Source organism: Tupaia chinensis, unplaced genomic scaffold (genome assembly GCF_000334495.1).
Source record: "Tupaia chinensis unplaced genomic scaffold, TupChi_1.0 Scaffold145208_1, whole genome shotgun sequence".
In the NCBI taxonomy this organism is placed as follows: domain Eukaryota; kingdom Metazoa; phylum Chordata; class Mammalia; order Scandentia; family Tupaiidae; genus Tupaia; species Tupaia belangeri.
Window position 1 is genome coordinate 239,540 of NW_006205068.1, and position 19,419 is coordinate 258,958.

The window sequence follows — 19,419 nt, forward strand, 5'->3', positions numbered from 1 at the left end:
TGACTGAAAGGAAGGGGTCTACCTAGTATGCCTTCTTGGTGCCTCCAGGGTCAGTTCAAATCTTCTGGGGCCTTCCCTGTCACTCTAACCCCATTGTACAGGAGATGAAACTCCAGAAACCCAGTCAGAGAATAGAAGCTGGAAGAGGGCAGAGGCATGGTGATCTCAGAGAGCCAGGCATAACCCCCACCACCATCTCCATCCCTGCTCGCTTGGGTCAAGCTGATAATCTCTTGGAATGACTCCACTTTGATTCTTGTTATAAATAAATACATCAGTGGCTGCCATGCTGAGATGCAGACAACCCCCAGGCACTCTGGCACATTCTCCAACTTTCCTGCAGGAGGGGATTAGAAGAGGGGAAGGATTTCCCATTAAACACAGTAATTATTAAAATCCTTTGAGGCAACATGCAGGAAAGAGTATGCAAAACATTTAAGGAAATTTCTGGTTCTGAACTATTATTATACTGTCAAGTTGCAGATATGGTGGAAGAAAGAACACACCAATGTCAGCATTAACAAAACACAATGATACACTACTGTATTTAAAGCAGCAATGACAGCTATTAACCTGATCCGTTTGTTATGAGATAATGAGAGTGTGCAATTCTTTGATTTTTGCTAACTACCCTGGGAGTTTAACCCTTCATTCTGGAACAGGCTCTAGGCTGGAATGTGTTATTTGATTGTATGCCTTCCTGGCAAGTTCCCCAGTGTGTAGGGCAGCAGGATTTCTGATATTCGGGTGATAGACTCCGATCTCAGTAAACTATTGAGATTTCTTCAAAGAACTTGGGGAGTGAGGGAGCTGAGAGAGGATGGAAGTGTCTGCTACTAGAGAGAGTAGGGGAATAAACCCTCCATCTGTGTAATCACCTGCCATAAGAAATCTGCCATTTCATCCTGGTCAGAGAGGGAGGACAGGTCTAGAGGGCCTCACACAGAACTTGACCTTGACAGGAGCACGCAGGCTCCAATCCCTGATCCTATACCCATAGCAACTAGGAACTCATTTTACTCCTCTTAGAAACAAGGCAGGTGAGTGTGCCCAAGAAAGTTCTGGTTAGATTCTGGGGCTGGGCAGAGGGAAGGCAAGTCATTTTTGTATTTTTGCTTCCTTATTAGAAGGGAACATTTCAAAGAACAGAAAGCAGAAAGGTCTTTGTGAGGTGGTTCCTGAACTTTCTACTGTCCTCAGCACTCCCTGGGGCTTTACTGATGCCCTAGGCAATTCAAGTTGACTGCAATCAAGAAGAGCTCCTAATTGGTCTTGGAAGCTTCCATCAGTCACACACCAACTTCCTTGGTAAACACTCCACTCTCACCCTAAAACTAGCTTATGTGATTCACCCATACAGAGGGGTTTTTCCACTGACTAGTAGTTGTGACAAGGCTGAAAACATTCCATATTGGGTCCAGTGAATGGTGTCTGGGGTGCAAGTCCACTTTTGTCTTTTCCTACCATACAAGCTTCACTGGACCATTGAAGTTACCCTCTAAGTGTCTTGGGCTTGCTCCTTGAGGTGTGGTCCAAGCACCAGCTGCATCAGCATCAACTGGAACCTGGTAGAAACCCATGCCTGCTGCATCAGCATCTGCATTTTATGGAGCTCTCCAGATAACCTGTGTGCACATCACACCTGGAGAACTTCTCAGAGATGCACCAGCCTGGAACAAACTAATACAGCAGAAGGGAAGAAATCTTCAAATATGTCTACAAGGGGAAGGGTAGGAAGAGAAAGTCCCATCATGGGCATACCCACCTGCCCTTGCACATAGAAAAGAAGGAGCTACTTTCTGAGCTGGGCTTTTTTTTTCCCAGGGTAAAGTGAAGGGTGTACCCCAATTCTTGGGTAAGAGATCATGACCTCCAGAAGAGAAACCAAGAGCATTGAAAATACAAGACACAAAGAGATCCTCTCTTGATCCCATACCATGCCCCCTCCCACACCCAATCTGTGAGGACTTTGAGTTATCGCCCTCTGCTGGGCTCCATGGGAAATACAGCTGGCTGGGTGGAGGGCGAGGGCTGTATTTTGATGTGTGGAGTTGAATCGGACCTGATAATAATCAGGGCTGGGCTGATTTGGCCTCTTTGTGTATTAACCAATTAAATTCTCACAGCCCTACTATAAGGTAGGCTTTATGGTACCGCAGTGTTTGAGCAACTCTCAGCCCAAGGGCAGCATCATTAGGTTTGCTTTGTGTCCCCTTGTCTAATGTGAGAGACGTACTCATTTTGCAAATAGGGATCCTGTGACTAAATATGGATAACTCCAACCACCCAACAGCCTTGGCAGCAGTGCTCTGAGGGCAGGGTCTGGCTAGTGGGTGAGGAAGAAAAGTCTGACTTTGCCTGGTAAATGCTGTGAGTCCTGAGGGTCCCCGGAGAAGTTAAGGGGCAAAAGAGAGACAGGGACAGCTGGTGCAAATGTTTAGTTTGCAAAGAACATTTCAGCCCTTGCACTGGCTGCTGCCAAGATGAAAAAACTAAGCAAAACTCACCAAGAAAGTGGACCACAGATATCCCTGTGAACTCTGGTTGTTTACCTCATAAGTCAGAAAAATCTTTTTTAAAAAAACGATGCATTAGAGAACCCAATTTCCCCTCAAAATTAAAGAGTATGATAGTAATAGACACTAAACAATCAATTATCAACTAAGAGTGCACCATGCCAGTCATGAAAAATGAAACAAAACATAGAATAATGACAGCAAAACACACACATGTACACACCAGTTTCACAAAAACTTAAATGCACAGCATTTTAATAAAACACCATAATGCCTGTTGGTTGTGTGTGTGTGTGTTTTAATTGTAAAATGACAAAAATTGACCATTTTAACCATGTTTAAGTACACAGTTCAAGGGCATTAACACATCCACAAATGTGCAACCATCCTTAGTCTTCCCAAATTTAAACTCTGGACCCATTAAATGCCAACTCACCATTCTCCCCTCCCTGGTCCCTGGTATTCATTCTTACACTTTCTGTCTCTGTCAATTTGATGGCTCTAAAGTGGTTTGTGTGTGTGTGTGTGTGTGTGTGTGTGTGTGTGTGTGTGTATGTGTGTGTGTGTTTTAAAAATTAATCAAATTAAACTAAACTAAAATTCTTCAGTGTTTTGTTAGGAGGAAACAAGCATGGTGATATACAAAAACAAATATTGCAATCTCTAATAATAAAAAATAAAGTTTGCAAAATGAGAAATGTGGCACATACATCCCTATTTTTATGCAAATTGACCTCAAACAAATTTAAAAATAAAACATTTTTTAAAAAAACAAGTAGCAATAGTAGCAACCCTAGCAGCTGCTCCAGGAAAGTTCCAGAAAGGGGGAGTGGAGTCACTCCCCCTCAGCCTTGACCTAGGAAGCCCCGTGCTCTGCTTTTCCGGGAGGCAGGAGGCCTGCTCATAGTGCGTTTATAAGCCAGGCTGAGCTGCTCTCCTGTCTAAGCTGTGGTCACAGCTCACTGGTCGCAGCTAGGAAGCCAGGCAGCCTACGACTGAGACGGCCTGGTCATGTTTACATAAACACCCACCAGTACCTCCCCAGAATGGGTGAGCTCCAAGGAGGGCAGTCAGGGCTAAACCTGTCCCATCTGTGAACCTGGGAAGGAAAAGTCCAGAAAGGCCATTGCCCAAAGACCCGTAACCCTTGAGGGAGGCTCCCCCACTCCTCAGTATTATTTAAAGCTCTCTCTGTACAGGTGATCCGGTCAAATTCTTTTGCCTCCAGGGAGAGTTTAATTACCTCTCATTGCCAGTTAGAAATCAAATAGTCTATAGAAACTGGTCTAACTTCACCTAGATTCTTAAGTACTTGCAAAAACATTCCCAGACTGATCTATGACTATGTCTCTTCTTTGGTTCCTTTAAGAGTTCTGATGATTTCTTGTTTAAATGACATGGGTCACAGTAGAATGGTGAGATTTAGAATTCCCTTGCTTTTTATTTCATTTTTTTAAGGTTTTTGTCATAGAGTGTGTGTGCTTGCTGGAGAGAGAGAGACACAGTGAGAGGTAAAGAAATCGCTTCCCAGGAGGGATGACCATACTGCAATTCCTTCTCCACTCCCCTCTTGAGATTTTGGGCATGTATACACATGCATCCAGCATTTTTTTCAAGCTGCCAGGTCTGGGACTTGAACCATAGCCAGTCATGTGGGAATACAATGCCATAACCACCCTGCTACCTGTTGCCCAAGAGTTCCCTTCCTTTTAAATAAATGAAATATTTCAAGCACAGAACTTGACTGAACATAAATGTCACTGATTTGTTCCCATGGGCCTCGTTACTTCTGTTTTACAAGTCCCCTTTCCCTCTTCTCCTTAAAATCATCTTGATCGCTGAAGAAGAGTTGCACTTTGGGTCTTTGTGAAGACTTTTCAGGCCTGACTGCTGCCTGAGGAAGAAACTTAGCCAGAGGGTCTTGCTGAGAGTCTTAATGTCCTGTTGAGTTTAGGGACCTTAGCCTCTGCCCGTCCACCCCACTACCCCCTGACTTTCTCCTTTCCAAAGGGCATTCAGTTCAACATAAGTGGCACAGCCACCCTGAGCTGCCCGCTTCTCCCTTCCACCACATCCTTCTCTGGGAATAAGGCATGCGAATTACTTCCTTTCTCAGGGCTAAGCAGGCACTGATTTAATAAGCAAGACATCTTTCTCAGCCAGGGCTCAGCTGTAAGGGGTGTGGGTGAGGCAGGGGTGTTACAATGGACATGCTGTATGGAGGAGGGGTACCATCTGCGGAGCTGAAGCAGGGAGGGCTTGCAGAGCAAGGTGCCTAGACAGTTCCCAGGCAACTCCTGAGAGGCAGGTTTTGATGCCATCCCAGAATTTGGTTCAGAGTCAAAGCAAAGGGATGAATTTGTTAGCTGGAACGCAGCCCCGAATTCTCCCCAGGAAATTCACTGAAAGAGAGATTTAACCTGTGAGAGTTTCAGTGGAGCAATGAATCACCTGCCTCCCCTCCAGTTTTTCATACCCAACATTTCACTTTCCTACCTTGGGTTAGATAAATTAATGCATCACAGCCTTAAGCTCCTGGGCTGCTTGGAAGTTTTTGAAGGGCTTTTACTTACACCATCTCATGTGATCCTTGGGGCAGCCATGGCAAGTAATGGTGTCTGTCACAAGTATTCAGAGCTGCACCAGTAGCATGAATCCATTCATAGTAAATGGGTGAGGTACAGTAATGGGAAGTCAGGGTGATGGTCCCCATTGTTCAATTGGAAAACATCAAACGCTAAGGTCAATAACTTTTGCGAAATCCCACAGCCTGGGATGGGTGGTTAGGAACAAACCCTGTCTCCTGCCTCATTGCTCTGTACTTCTTGGGCTCAGGCTACTTCTCACCAAGGTGTAGAGAAAGGCATGGACCAAAGGTTGGAGCCAGATCTTGGACAAATCACGTCTTTTCTCCTCTTCCTTTAATGGCAGGGCTGGGTTTTCTAGAACTGTGCTGTCTAATATGGTAATAACTAACTATATGTGATTTTTTAATGTAAAACAATTTAAATTAAATAAACATTAAAAATTGGTTTCATAGTCCAACTAGCCCTGTTTAAAGTATTCAATACGCACATGTGGCTAGTGGTTCTATATAGGACAGCAAGGGAAGGGCAGAAGTTCTATGGAAGAGGAGCAGGACAGTAGAGGACAGGTTAGTCAAACTGGTGGCCCTTGGGTCAAATGCAGTCTGGTGCCTGCTTTTATAAATAAAACTGTTCCTGGAACATGGTCACACTCATTCCTCCATATATTGTCTATGAATGTTTTCATGCCACAAGTGCAGATCTGAGTACTTGTGACAGATGCCATATGGCCCACAAAGCATAAAATATTTAAATACTATCTGGTCCTTTACATGAAGTTTGCCCGTCCCTTCTCTAAAAGATATTAAATCCCTAAAGTTCTATCCAGGACCACTCACTATTATTCAGAGGCCTAGAACAACCTCACATGGAAGAAATCCCTCTTATCTGTACCTCTGGTTATTGTGATTAATTGAACACATCTGCCTCTGTGTGTGTTTCCAGAAAGGAAATGTAGTTCTTTATTAATAAGGTGATTTGAGCCCTTTCGCTCCATTATAGCATCTTTCTTCTTCCTGTCACTTTCATGCATACCCCAACCCCTTGGCTGTTCTAGCAGCTGAGAGATATCCCTTCCCCCAAAGATACAAGTGCTTCTTCCCAGGGATCTCCAGGAGGTCTGAGTGCTGGGGAACCTCAGGGTTGGAATCCGAGCCTCATTGACTGGGCTTACTTCACATTTCCTTCTCAGCCTTTAATGAGCTCTAATAGACCAACTCATAGGACCCATAGGAAGGAAGGAATCCAGGAATGATAATAGCCAATGTATTAATCCCTGTGCCAAACACCAAATGAGTATTACCTCATAGAATCTTCCCAACTATGAGACAGGCGTTGTTATCAACCCATTTTATGGCTGTAGATACTCTCTAGATCTGCCTGAAGCTAAAAAAAAAAAAAAAAAAAAAAAAAATTGAAAAGAACCTGTAAAAAACCTGTAAGACTGCCCGAAGCCCAAAAAAAAAAAAAAAAAAAAATCTTTCAACCACTGTGCTACACTGCCTCCTGGAGAGCCCTGGGTGAATGAAGCTATATGGTAGCGATGGTGTCCTTCCAAAGAGACACACTTTTATTACGGAAAATTCGAAATATCCACAAAGGCAGAGAGAACAAATGTACAGAACCCCCATATGACCCTTACCCGGCTCCAACAACTTTCCATTCATAACAAATTCTGTTTTCTCTATTCCTTCACTCATTTCCAGTGAGTCTTGGACTTTTCTGAAGCAAATCCCAGGCATTCCATCATTTAATTTTAGTACGTATAATATCATTATCACAGCTAAAAGATTCACAATAATGCCTTAATATCATCAAATATCTGGCCAGTGTTCAAAGTTCCCTAATTGTCTCATAGATAATTTTATCTTGTGGTTTTAAAATGTGCATTGGGATCCAAAGAAGATTCATACATTACTACTGGTTGATCTCTTAGTTGTTTACATTTATTCCTCTTCTCTTCCCTACAATTTATTTAAGAAAGAAATTGGTCATTTGCCCTACAGAGTTTGCCACCATCTGGATTCTGACGAGGTATCTCCATGGTGTGATTTAACATGTTCCTCTGTCTCCTGTATTTCCTGTATATTTTTGGTAAGATCTCGAGTTTTGATGAGATTCAGGTTTCAGTGTTTGGCAAGAATTTTTCACTGTGTAGGTATCATGTCCTTCCTTTGGGGGACACAGAATGGTTGGTTTGTGTGTTTTGAGGAGACTGTATTTGGCTTACAATGGTTATTTCTTAGATCCATTAATTCATTAGAGAATGAAAAATGCTAGTATTTGAATTTTGCACTCTTCTTCATCAATTAGCTAGAATACTGATATAAGGAGGACCTTTCCCTCATTAACCATTGGTCATCTGACCTGAGGATTTATTACTGAGGAAAAAGTAGGATAAAGGTTTAAACTTTTTCTCCTCTACTGACCAATTTTCAAAATAATGAGTTGGTATCTTAGTGTCTTTCAAAGGTTGTCAATGAAGGATTATTTCTTTATTTTATTCTACTTCACTTTATTTCTTTGTGTATTTTAAGAGAAAATTTGCTATAGGGCACATGCGTTCATTGGAGAGACAGAGAAACAGAAAGTGAGAAATCACCTCTCAGGGTGGATGGCCATGCCACAATCCCTTCTCCTCCATTCTCCTCTTGAGATTTTGGACACGCACATACACACACCTGGCATGAGTTTTAAACCACTGGGCCTGGGACTTCATCCACAGTTGACTACATGGGAGTCTAGCATCTTAACCACTATGCCACCTGCAGTTAAGGCAAGGGAATGATCTAGAATCCAGTGAGGTGGCTGGAAGGGCCAGGCACCTCTCCCGGTCAACAGTGGGATACCTGGACTTCACTTCCTGCAGCAGAGATGTGCCTTACTGGACTTGGTTGACACAGGTGTTGATTTAAAGCCTTAAAATACACACATACATACACACATCATCCCGAAACTTGCACACAACACATACATGTGTGCACATAATTGGTGTTCATGAGGAAAAATCATTTCCAGGCTCTTGTTCCCACCTGCTAAAAATGCAGGTGCTTCTGTATCTCATAACTGGCCAACTTACCTGGCTTGGTAAAGGAATAGATTCTGCTTTTTAAGAAGCAGCTACCTCTACCTCTATGTAAGTTTCTTTTTTTTTTTTTACTCCTCCCATCTCAGAACTCACTTGGTCTGTTGCCGAGCAGTGAAATCCTAGACTAACAAGTAGATGTCTAGTTTAAGAGAGATTTCTAATGCCATTTCCAAAGCCTGAAGATATCCACTGATATTCTGTTTATTTCATTTGCACAGTCCCTGCTCAGGACAGGATATTGGAGGTGAATTATTTATACTCCAAGAAACCAAAAAAAGAGGGGGAGAAAATTTTTTAAAAAGTAAAGAAACAATAATTTCTGTATGACTGTTTTGCAGGTTTCTGCCGATCTCCCTAAAAAATATTTTATTCTTATTTCATTCTTGTACAGAAAATTCCATTTGTGTATGCCACTGGGGGACAACGTTATTGATTTATTTAAAATATTTATACTGAATTACAACATTAAGATAGACACATGCATTAGCAGGAGAGATTTAGAACAATATGCCCACAAAGTTTATTTTTGAATAGAAAGTTGAGAAAGCTGTGTGTCTACAAACATCAAATGACTCATTCTTCGCTAATTACTGACACCTGCAGCCGAATTGCTCTCTGCTAAAACTCAGCATTTCAGTTAATTTCTGCTCTAATTAGTGTAGTAACAAATGCATCTCCTGCTTGATATAGAAATGCAGAAGACTCACAAGGACTTTGGGTGCTTTCAACTTTCTTCCTAAAATTCTAGCAAAGAAATCTAGTAATATAATGGTTGGGCTTCACAGGCTGCCTCAGGTGGTCAGAGAGCCCTCAAACCAAGAGCAGGGTCACTTGGAAACAGTCAGTTCAATCTCTTAAAACAGGATAATAGAGCTTTGGGAACCAGATAATCTTGCATTTGTATTTCTGCCCAGCCACTCCTGTGCTGTGTGACCTTGGGCCAATTGCTAAGCCCCTCTGAACCTTGATATGAAAATAAATGGTTGGAATGTTGTTGAGGCAAAGTCTTCAGAAGAACATAGGAGATATACTGGTCAGGATCAGATCCGTGGATCTGACTTCCCAGATCACCCCTGCCAATGTCACTCCCCATGTCAATCCCTTGGCTTGAGCTCCTGACTATTTACACTACTTATTCTAGGCCCTACTACCAAGGTGCTACAAGGTGCTTTGTGAAGCTCATTATGTGCATTAATTTATTAAATCTTTACTACTTCCATGAGATACACACTATTGCCTCCTCATTTACAGACAAGAATACCCAAGACTTTAGAAAAAAATAGTTGAAGGGACCAGTATATGGCATAATGGTTGTGTCACTGGACTCCAGCGTAGTCAACTGCAGTTCAAGTCCTGAACCTAGTGGCTTGAAACTCATGACAGGTGTGTATATGTGTGTACCCGGGATCCCAAGAGGAGAATGGAGTAGGGATTGCAGCATGGCCATCCACCCCAAGGGGTGATATCTCACTTTCTGTCTCTCTGTCTCTGTGTGATGAAAACAGGTGCCCTATACCAGAAAAAAAATCTTTGAAAAAGAAAGGAAAAGAAAGAAAGAAGAAAGAAAGAAAGAGAGAGAGAGAGAGAGAAAGAAAGAAAGAAAGAAAGAGAAGAAAGAAAGAAAAAGGGAAAAGAAAGAAAGAAAACAAGGAAGGAAGGAAGGAAGGAAGGGAAAGAAAGAGAAAAAATAGTTCAAAAAGATATAGACAATTTACAGAAGAGGAGATAAAAATTTTCTACCAAGCTTCTGAAGAGTTGCTCAACCTCACAAGCAGTCAAGGAAATACAAATTAAATTAATCATGAAATTCCATTTTTCATCTATTAGATTAGCAAATGATTAAAAGAGCAGTAACTTCCAATGCTGGCAAGAGTATAGGAAACTGGGCACTCACATACCTTGTTCATGAGTGTGAATAGCTGTGACCTTTACACAAATTAACCTACAGTGTCTATTAAAATTTTAAATGCGTGCCCTCTGAGCAAGCTACCCCACTTTGGGGAATCTATCCTACACAAGTAAAATCAATAATGTGTGGAAGACTAGGACACAGATGTTTATTGTACCATTGTTTAAGAGAGGAAAAATTAATGACTCTTGTATTTTTTTGTAGTGAAGGAAAAAATGGAAACAAAAGTAGCATAGTGTTGTTTATAATGGAGAAAATGGAAAACAAACTAAATTTTCATCAATAGAGTAGCTGGATACATGTGCCATATCCATGTTACAGAATACTATGCAGCACTTTAAAAGAAGAAATGAAATCTTTACATGCTGTTGCTGAGTGAAAAACCAATCTAACCTGCTTCTTAAAACAAGTTATAGAGCAATGCTTTGGGTAATGGGCAACCATACCTCATTATTTTAAGTGTGAAAATATCATACTGCATTCCCAGCCCATTCAAAAACCCAGAGCAATTTTAGAAAATTACTAAAACTCTCTCCAATACCCCTGTAAACAATTCACAGTATTTTTGCATAACATCAAGCATTTAAAACACCAATAACCTAATTATTTAACACTTAATGAACTCACTAGAGGGTATGCATGTACACACTCAACAGTAATGTTTTCCTTCTCTGCTGCAATTAACGTACCCTGTAATATAAGCAAATAGGGAAATAATATGTTAAAGATAAACAATGAATACAAATAAGATTTAGTAAAATAAAACAAACAAGGCAACATTTTAATAATGGCTGTTTACAGGTTGAAGATTTGTGCTGGAATGGGCACCTTGCATAGCTGGAAACCTCTCTATGACAGACTTAATGAACCTGCTATGGGCAGTGTGGTGGGCACCCAGCCTTCGCTTGTGAGCCCCTCAGGATCTGCTTCTGTGGAGACCACATCCCCCAAGGCCGTGTCCCTCCCTAGGCAGCCTTCATCCAACAACTGGTTGACTGATACATGTGGGTTACTGGCTTTCTGTTCTAATGGGCACAGTACGAACGTCCTCGCTGCTCCCATTGCTGCCCTGTTTATCTTCACAGCCTTTTTTTCTTCCAAATTGCCATCCTTGAACAGGCTATGGTCTCCCAGTCTCAGTGCCTCCTTCTGCTTCCTGGTCTTCTTTTGTGTGTGCACTTGTCAGACACCTGCTCATTCCTCAAGATGCACTTCCAAATTCCCTTCTCCAAGGAGCCCTCTGCCCTCTCTCTGACCTGCACCAGGGTGACTGTGCCTCCTCCAGCCACTCAGGCCTCCTGATGCAGCTGCAAAGGCTCAGCCATTTCAGCCCAACATGGAGCCCCTCTGGGGTACACTCAAGCTCCTGAGCTCCCTGTGGGGCCAGATGAGGCTGTGGTTAGGCTGCATCACAGCTTGATTTCCCCTCTGCCCACTTCCTCCTTCCTTTCTCCTCCGCAGGTGTTAGCCCCAAGGGCACTCCTTCGTGGACATCCTGCCTAGAGAACACTGCCCTCCATATCAGAGAACCCAACCTGAGACAGGCCGAGGTCACTGTTGCTAAGTGAAGAGCAGTGAATGTTAGCTGGTAAGGAGTGGGGCAGTCAGTTTCGAGGAGCTTAGGCCATGTCCAAACCCAAGAAATTGATGTACCATCTTCTTTGCTCCCTGGGGAGACCATGAGCCATCCTTTGAAGTGATAGATAAGTGATGGAATAGGAAAATGTGTGCCTTCCCTGTGCTAGCGATTGTGTAGCTCCTGTGAACACGATTTGCTATCATCTCACCCACTCATTCATTTTACTGATGTCAAGTGTGTTAAACTATGTCATGCTTATTTCTTGTATTCTGATGCTTTGATATCGTGGGGCCTTGGCGACAGAGGGACTGGCTCTTCCTGGGGCTGACCAATTTTTGACATCAACAAACAACTCTTTCAAATGCAAACCAGTCCAGCCCTCATTTCCTAACCACCACCTCTCCGGGACTTTTATATTTGGGGGCCACTGTCCACCTCTCCTAGTGACCCTGGAGTCAGGTACCAGATAACTAGAGACAGCCCCTATGCTTCAGAGCCCATTTGAGATGATTCGAACCAGCCAATCTGAAACTGCTCACCTCCTTGCCCTTTCTTCTCCCGGAAGCAACAGTGAGCTCTGTGGCTCTGCTTCTTGACTGACCCTGATGCTTCCCTGTGTGGTCCTGAGTGGCAGCCCCTGCCTCCTGTTTCTAGGAATGTGTGAGTATACCTTCTTCCGTGAAAATCATTCCTATGACTGCAAGTCTACCGTATCTGGTTAAAGATAGTGTTATCACATCTGTTTGTCAGGCAGAGCGCTGGCCCGTGGGAGAGGCCGGGAATGTGCACCTCTGTAGCTCAAGCTTCAGGAAGGAGAACAGATGTGGAAAGGAGCAAGTAGAATGCAGTGAGGGGGGACTGTGCTGGGGCTGGGGGCTCCATCAGGAGCCCTGGCAGCTGGAGGAGGCTCAACCACCCCCGGCTGCAGGTCAGACAGAGGTCAGAGGGCTTGTCGGATGGAGGGAGGTTGCAAGTGCATCTTGAGGAATGAGCAGATGTCTGTCATGTGCACACATGAAAAGTATGACACTAAAAAAAGCACGGCGACTGGGAGACTGTGTCCTGCTCAGGGACGGGCAGTTTGGGGTGGGGTGGGGGGAGAGGCTGATGGGATAAGCAGGGCTTTGGTAATGAAGATCATTATGGGAGCTGCTAGGATGTTTGGATGCTGCCCATTAGGCAAGGCAGCTGCTAAAGAGGATTACATCAGGGTGGTGCTAGTCTCAGATGAATCTGCTCCATCACTGAGGCTGGATTGGGGGAAATTAATCCCTCAGTCCCTTGTTGACTGAATCAAGGGACAGATGCAGGGCAGCTGTGGCAGTAGGGGGATCAAGTGAAGGGGACATTTGGAGACATTTGAGATGCATGTCAGGGGTTGGTGCTTCAAATATGTGTGTGCTGGCTGAGCTATGGGAAGAGGGAAACCAGCCAGGAAGCTCCTTGGTTCTAACTTCAAAGTTGGGTGAATGTTAGGACATCTAATTGAATCAGTATAGCAGGAACAGCCTTGACTTTGGGAGTAAACTTCATTTAAGAAAAAGACTTTCTGGAACTAGTTAAGTGGAACTTTGAAAGTACTGTCTTCTCATCTACATGGGCCAACTCATCAGCCAGCTTGTTTCCTCCATCTCTCCTTTTCTTTTTCCCTTCCTTCCTCCCTAAAATACAAGTGGGGCTCCAAAAAGTTCATGGAAGAATTGAATTAAAATACAGGTTTATTTTGATCCCCTGCCTCAGTTGAAATCTATGCATAGTTTTTTCATAAAATTCTCTTTTAAAGGCCCTCTCATATATTTGTGCAATGAGGTACCGACGAGCCTACACACAGCATTAAGGAAAACATAGCAACAATTCTGTGTGGCATAAAATTTCTCAACAAGGTGCCCAGCTTTTTCTTCACTATTTAGAATATAGTATTCTTTGATCTAAAGCTAGACTGGGATGGTGAATAGAGACACATATGAAAATTAAAAGGCTGGTAATAAGAATTGAGTGACCTCCTAAAGATATTTTATTCTTTTTTGAGTCTGTTTCCTTGGCTCTAAAATACAATGCAAACTATCCCAGGAGGTGCAGTGAGGACCCAATGAATTTGCTCTGCAAAAATTATCATTATCTTTGTTCTTTTACCAGTTGTTTTTTGTTTTGTTTTGTTTTGTTTTGTTTTTAACCTCAGAGGTATTAAGTGCCCAGCCCTTGCCAGAGTGAGAGTCTCATTTTAACTCCTCTCGTGATTGTGCCTTGAGTCTCTGTTTCACGGTGGGTGTAGATGGGGGATTCTCCCTGCAGAGCCCACAGCCTGGCATTTCAGTGCTGTCTGACCTCGGGATGGTTCCCATAGCCTGGATCCTCCTCCCCAATTTGCAGTGACTTTCTTAGTAAATGATTACAAAGTAGAATGTAATCCCTTCCATGAGATATTACTCAGAATAAGTTATAGCCAGCATAAAATTTCTCAACAAGGTGCCCAGCTTTTTCTTCACTATTTAGAATATAGTATTCTTTGATCTAAAGCTAGACTGGGATGGTGAATAGAGACACATATGAAAATTAAAAGGCTGGTAATAAGAATTGAGTGACCTCCTAAAGATATTTTATTCTTTTTTGAGTCTGTTTCCTTGGCTCTAAAATACAATGCAAACTATCCCAGGAGGTGCAGTGAGGACCCAATGAATTTGCTCTGCAAAAATTATCATTATCTTTGTTCTTTTACCAGTTGTTTTTTGTTTTGTTTTGTTTTGTTTTGTTTTTAACCTCAGAGGTATTAAGTGCCCAGCCCTTGCCAGAGTGAGAGTCTCATTTTAACTCCTCTCGTGATTGTGCCTTGAGTCTCTGTTTCACGGTGGGTGTAGATGGGGGATTCTCCCTGCAGAGCCCACAGCCTGGCATTTCAGTGCTGTCTGACCTCGGGATGGTTCCCATAGCCTGGATCCTCCTCCCCAATTTGCAGTGACTTTCTTAGTAAATGATTACAAAGTAGAATGTAATCCCTTCCATGAGATATTACTCAGAATAAGTTATAGCCACAGTTTTTCTTCTCATTTCTCTCCTGTGTGGTGTATGCTCCATCATCTTAAAGATCTCTTTGTTTGACAGTTAAGTGCATTAGTGTAGACTTGTGTGATATTTCTTCTCTATTGTAATTACTATTTCCCCTTGTAATTTCTGAGTTGTAGCATAGCTTCTAACATCATTTTCCCCCAACCCTTGAACACAGAGATTTCCCTAGCACTCTAATAGCAATGCTGCATGCAAAAAGGATGACATCAGCGAAATATAACAGACTTATATAAAGATCATAGAGGAACCGAGCAAATACCGCTGATTAGCTGAGCAGGGCAACAAGCATTGCTTTGTAAGAAAAATACTGATGTGTTCATTTAGCAACAGTTCTAGACAAAGGCAGAGTGATCGTCAAGGTTTGCAGCAGTTTATATCATTTTTAATTATCATATAATTCTTTATGGTAATAACCTAATTATTACCTTCTAAATGTTTGCTTATCAAAAGGTCTGAGAGGCCACCAGCAAACTCTTTCAGACACCTCTACATCACTAATGAAGTTCTAAAGCTCCTGAAGGTAGAGAGGAAATAGAAAGCCCTAACAATAAAAAGCTTAACCTCGCTAGACCCAGAGGTTTTGTTTACTTCATCCTGAGCCATCAGTATGTACTTTGCTCTGAGGCCATGAGGTGGAGTTAGTGACCTGTCGATCTTATAGAGGTGAGCCTGGAGGCCAGGAAGCCATTCACGGTGTCAACAGATGATGAGGAAACCCTGACTCAAAGTGTGGTCCCCAAATGTCACTTGGGGGTTAGTTAGAGATGCAGAACTTCAGGCCACCCCGGGACCTATGGCCTTAGAAACTGCAACAGAACAAGATGCACAAGTGAGTAATTTGCATGCCAAAGTTTCAGAAGCAAGCTTCAGAGAACAGCTTCTTCAGAGTAAAACCTAGAGACAGGTAAGAGCTGCTATGCAAGGGCGGCCTGAACGTTAGGTTGGGGCCAGTACCTCATCTTACCTCATTTCATTTACAAAGACCCTATTTCTAAATAAGGTCACATTTGGAGGTCCTGGGGGGACATGAAATTTGGGAGGACACTGTTCAAACCCTGTACAAAGGAGGCAGAGTGGCCGGAACCCCAGATGGAGCACTGATATGCCTGGGTGCTCCCAGCTGGGTGTGCTCCCTGGGTCTCAGCTCCCATGGGTATAAAAAAACAGGTACCATTTAAGGCATTACTGGAATTCGTTTTAATCCTAAGGTTGTGGAGAGCCCATCAAGGACAGATGAAAAGGAGGCCAATGAGGAGAAGGGGTTGAAATTCCTCTCTCCTTGGGTGCCCAGACTTTGGGGCAAGGACCTGAGTTTGGTGGACTCGAACTTCAGGCCACCCCGGGACCTATGGCCTTAGAAACTGCAACAGAACAAGATGCACAAGTGAGTAATTTGCATGCCAAAGTTTCAGAAGCAAGCTTCAGAGAACAGCTTCTTCAGAGTAAAACCTAGAGACAGGTAAGAGCTGCTATGCAAGGGCGGCCTGAACGTTAGGTTGGGGCCAGTACCTCATCTTACCTCATTTCATTTACAAAGACCCTATTTCTAAATAAGGTCACATTTGGAGGTCCTGGGGGGACATGAAATTTGGGAGGACACTGTTCAAACCCTGTACAAAGGAGGCAGAGTGGCCGGAACCCCAGATGGAGCACTGATATGCCTGGGTGCTCCCAGCTGGGTGTGCTCCCTGGGTCTCAGCTCCCATGGGTATAAAAAAACAGGTACCATTTAAGGCATTACTGGAATTCGTTTTAATCCTAAGGTTGTGGAGAGCCCATCAAGGACAGATGAAAAGGAGGCCAATGAGGAGAAGGGGTTGAAATTCCTCTCTCCTTGGGTGCCCAGACTTTGGGGCAAGGACCTGAGTTTGGTGGACTCTCCAAATTAGTCTCTGAGACCCCTTGTGTGGTCCCTTGCATCTCTGCTTCCATCTCCTTGCATTTAAAACTGAACTAATAACTTGGAACTCCCTCGCAGGAATATTGCAAAGAACTGGTGTTTAAAATAAAATGATTCTCAAGCATGCTGCAAATATGAGGTGCTGTAGGAATACTAACTAGGAGGTAACCTATCAAGGTTCCTCAGATTCTAAATCTGGCAAGAGAGAGAAAGAAGGGGTGGGGGTGGAAGTAGAAAATGAGCTATTTTTAATTTCTGGCCAAGAAATGATTTTTTTTAAATCCGCACTAATATTATGAGCTCAGCCTATTCGAACAATGAATTCTGTTTCCATAATTGTCCTGTCCACAGTTATGCTGCTGGAGAGAACAAGAATCATGGTGATTTTTAATCTAAAGTAGCTGGTTTCTGGGTGACAGGGTGGTGTGGGGACGTTTTCAGAGCCTGAGGAGAAGTGAAAGGGAGGGGCATGATGGCCTTTCTGGGGGTCAAGCCTTATGATTCATAATTAATATTTAACACTGGCTTTAAAAATAAGTGACAAGCCCCTGAATCAGTGCACATTATCTAAGGTCAGGAACAGAAGAAACACATTTATTGATTGATTTGCTTTTTACGCCCTCATCCCCATTTGTGCCTCTGTGCCTCTATTGTGTGCTGATCAATATTGCCTATGATGTCCAGATTTTTTTTTTTTTTTGAAAGGTCTCCTGGATGCAATTGTGAACACAGCCAGCCCTCTCCTTCTGTGCTCATGCTGCCAGGAAAAGCAGGTTGGCAAGGAATTTACTTGTTTAAGGCAGCTGCTTCAGTCTCCTTCTGCCACCAGACCTGCTACAAAATGGATCGCTTTTTTTTTTAGTTTATTTATTTATTCCATGAGAGAGCGAGAGACAGAGAGAGAGGATGAGAGAGAAACAGCACCCCCAACAGGGTTCTGATACCATGATCCAACCCCAGCCTCAGCCAGCCAGGATCAGGGGCACCAGGACCTGGCATGTACAGGGAGACGTCAGGATGTGAACCCAGGACCTTTCCATGGGGGTCAGCCTCACAGAGCATCAAGTTTTACCACTGTACCATGGTCTGGCCCCCAAACAGTTCACTAATAATTAAATAAGAAGACCATATAAATTCAGTATTTAGTTTCACAGTGGTTTTCAATTTTTGGAGATATATAAAACACAAAAAAAGAGCAGAGAATAAGAGGGTTAGTCCCATGTTTCCACTCCTAAAATCAACAAAAGCCCACATTTTTGGTCTTTTTAAAAAAAAATACAAAATGAACAACACATTACAGATCAAGTTAAAGCCCATTCAGCCTCACTTATAGCACCATCCCCTTTCCCCTTTCTCTAATGAGGAATGCCTTCAGGCTACCATCAGTGTCTTCACCCTCCTATAGGTGAGTCATGAATAATATATAATGTATTTGTTTGGGGGCTTCGAGTTTCCCAGAACTGACTTTTTGTCACTCAACAATACATTTTTTTAAGTTTATTTATTTTATTTTTTCCATGAGAGAGAGAGACACACACACACACAGGCACTCACAACGGGGTCATGTCATACTCCACCCATAACCTTAGCTAGCCAGGCTCACAGGTGTTCATCCCCACCACCACCACCACCACGTGTGTGTACAGGGAGACCTCAGGAAGTGAACCTAGGACCTCCCCATATGGGTTCAGCAACACAGAGTGCTTTGTTACCACTGCACTACCACAGCTTGCTGTCTCAATTACCCATGTTGATATGTATACATCTAGTTTGTTTCAGCTGCTTGTACAATAGAAATCTGCAGGATGAATACAATGTGCTTTGTGCAACTTTTCCCTGGTGATACACATTGAAGCTGCCGTGAAACAGCGAGCATCCTTTTCACGTCCCCCAGTGTACATGTACATGTGGAATTTCTAGTTGTGGGTACCCACATTTTCAACTTCACTGGATACTGCCAAGCTGCTCTACAAACAGGCAGGAGATCAATTTATACTCCCATCAACAAGGCTGAGAACTCCTCCTCTTCACGTCCTCTTGGATATTTAACATGCTCAACTTTTCTTCCTTATTGCAAATAATCTGATGGGTGGGGAGGGGTAGGAAGACTCCATGACTGTTTTCATATTGTTATTCTTTGGCTGTGTCTGTTGGGGCTACTAAAATGAAATAAAAGTGTAAAAGCTAGAGTAGAAAGCAGGATGGAAGAACTCTGAAGCTGGAGATGCTTATCCAGTTCCAAAGGGTGACTCTCTGGATGGCTCACCACCAATCTCACTACTTGGACACTGTCCCCTCTCCCCAACTACCATTGCAGCAAAGCAGAGTAACACAGGTTAAGTATTTTCCAAGTGAGCTGTGAATCTGAGAGATCTGGGGCCGTGCGGCTCTAAAACTTTCTTTAGATAATTGACTTCATCTGAGCCCTACTAAGTTCCCCAGTTGTCAAAGGACAATAATCCCCACCTTGTAGATCCTACTAGGAATAAAAACAGGAACATTTATGGAGGGCTTAGCACATGGTTTAGCATATCGTATTCAGAAAAGGCTAAATGCCATTATTAGTAATAAATATCATCCTTCAATATCAAAGGGGATTAGTTCTAGGACTTCTGCAGATATTAAAATCCATGGATGCTCAAGGCCTTATACAAAATAGTATAATATTGAGACCAGCAGATGACATGATAGTTATGCCACTTGTCTCCCATATAGTCAACTGCAGTTTCAGTCCCAGACCTGATGGCTTAAAAAAACTCACGCTGGGGATGGGGGGGTG